Source organism: Octopus bimaculoides, chromosome 18 (genome assembly GCF_001194135.2).
Source record: "Octopus bimaculoides isolate UCB-OBI-ISO-001 chromosome 18, ASM119413v2, whole genome shotgun sequence".
In the NCBI taxonomy this organism is placed as follows: Eukaryota; Metazoa; Mollusca; class Cephalopoda; order Octopoda; family Octopodidae; genus Octopus; species Octopus bimaculoides.
The window spans coordinates 9,459,620-9,462,179 of NC_068998.1; positions in this window are offsets into that span (position 1 = coordinate 9,459,620).

Sequence of the window (2,560 nt, forward strand, 5' to 3'; positions counted from 1 at the left end):
GTTGACCCTATGAGATGATTCAACCTGCAAGACATAGCAGCCAAATTTCCATCATTGTTATGTTTGTTGCTTTGATGTTACAGTTATTGTTCCTGCTTTTGTTGTTGTTGTTATTGTTGCTGCTGCTGTTATTGTTATTGTTGTTGTTGTTGGCATTCCATCGCTTACGACGTCGAGGGTTCCAGTTGATCCGATCAACAGAACAGCCTGCTCGCGAAATTAACGTGCAAGTGGCTGAGCACTCCACAGACACGTGTACCCTTAACGTAGTTCTCGGGGATATTCAGCGTGACACAGAGTGTGACAAGGCTGACCCTTTGAAATACAAGCACAACAGAAACAGGAAGTAAGAGTGAGAGAGAGAAAGTTGTGGTGAAAGAGTACAGCAGGGTTCGCTACCATCCCCTGCCGGAGCCTTGTGGAGCTTTAGGTGTTTTCGCTCAATAAACACTCACAACGCCCGGCCTGGGAATCGAAACCGCGATCCTATGACTGCGAGTCCGCTGCCCTTACCACTGGGCCATTGCACCTCCACTGTTATTGTTGTTGTCCTTCTCATTCTTGTTTTATTGTCTATTTGTTGATTTGTTTCTGATGTTGCTCTTTGTTGGTTCTTTCTGGCTGTTACAACTGTAACTGATGTTATCCATCTTGCCGCTGTTGTTACTGTCGTCGCCATTGTTGTTGTTGTTGTTGTTGTTGTTGTTGCTTTTGTTATTGTTGTTATTGATGTTGATGTTATGGCTGTAATTCTGCTGCTATTATTGGTGTTATTGTTGTTTAGCCTCAAGTCAGAGTTAATCGTACCCTATAGCTAGCTTCACTGTTGTTGACGCTTATCTGGTGATCGAAGGAAAGGTTCACAGTAACCAGATGAAACCATCTTGGATTAGAAACAACGTCGAAGCTTAAAAACTGGAAGATGTCACTTACTCGCTCTCAACTCGGGCGTTTTCATCTATTGAATGGAGATTAGATATATGGAAACAGAAGAAACACACTCACCACTACCAGGAGAAGTGAAAGAAAAGGCGTATACTCGGAGTAATAAATAGCTGGCTTCACAAACCAGGCATTTACATATCTCATCTGATATGTACAGTCATCAAAGTACCCACAAGTGAACGGATAGACGTTTATTATTGGATTCAATGGCCAACTATAAGCAAGCAAACGTTTAAAGACCAGCAAATCGTTAATGAATAGAAGGTATTCTGTGGAGAATGCGGCGGTGGAGTGGTAGCATTGTTTGAGCGTCGGGCAAATTGCATTGTGGAATTTGTTCCGGTTCTCTACGCTCTGGACTCAAATCTCACGTGGTCAACTGTGCCTTTCATCCTTTCGGGATCGATGAAATAAAGTGACTGCTAAGTAGTGAGGTCGATGGTATTCTCTATTGGAAAACTGCTGGCCTTGTGCCTATATCCGAAATAATTATGTAGGAGGTATAACTGAATTTTGAGGTGCACTCACCAGCTTTTATAATGGAATGTCAGAATAAACCTTGTTAAACACGCTACAATGGATCTAGCTTTATACAGGGACCATAAGGAAGAGAGTGATTGAGCGAGAGCAAGAGACAGAGAGAGAGAGAGAGATGGAACGAGAGAAGGAATAATAGAGAGAGAAAGAGAGAGACTGGAAGCATTAAAAAAGGGATCGTTTATTTCTATCATCCCGATATTACGAATTCCTAAATAAAATGGCTCTCAAAACTTAAAACACCACAAATGATAAGATAAGACCCTGCACACCTCAACAACAACAGCAGCACAAGATACCTTTGCTCTGAGAAGAAGACCAAAGAGACTTCGACCAGATTATCTGCTGAAATTATCCAGTCCAGATTAGTTTCATTCAACGTTTGTCTTTCCACCACCACCACCATTGCCAACACCCACCTTACCTTTTCTTCAGTATCTTCGACCAATTTCTTCTTTCCATCATCCATAACTGATGAGAGATCCTCGACCGGGCTTTGAACTTAGCAACACGTTGGTTCAATTCACGAAAGAATTAAATGAATACACAGAGCACATCAAAGATGAGAAAGCGGCAGGAGAGATTGGAATTGTCTAATTGCCGCAGTCAACAGGAGGTTTGTGATGTGAAGTTGGCTGTTTCTGAAGCTGACAAGCTGTCCCATCATCTTTATCGTTAAGAAGAGAGAAAAGGGAGATAGAGAAATGAAGAAAGAAAGAAAGAAAGAAAGAAAGAAAGAATGAAGGAAGGAGGGAAGGAAAGAAATGAAGAAAGAAAGAACGAAAGAAAGCGAGATCAATATATTTCCATAATACGACCATTATTGATAGCAATCTAAATAATTACGTACTTTCATGTAAGCAGCAATGAATGAAATGAAAGAACGAAAGACGAAGAAAAAAAAAGAATGAATGAGATGAATGATGAATGAATAAATGGATACAGACTTCATTTATAATGACGAGTAGTGAGGGAGAAGGAGGAGGAGGAGGAGGAGGAAGAAGTGGTGGGGTTGCAGTGATGGAGGTGGTAGTGGGTGGCGGCGGTGGTAGTGGGTGGCGGCGGTGGTAGTGGGTGG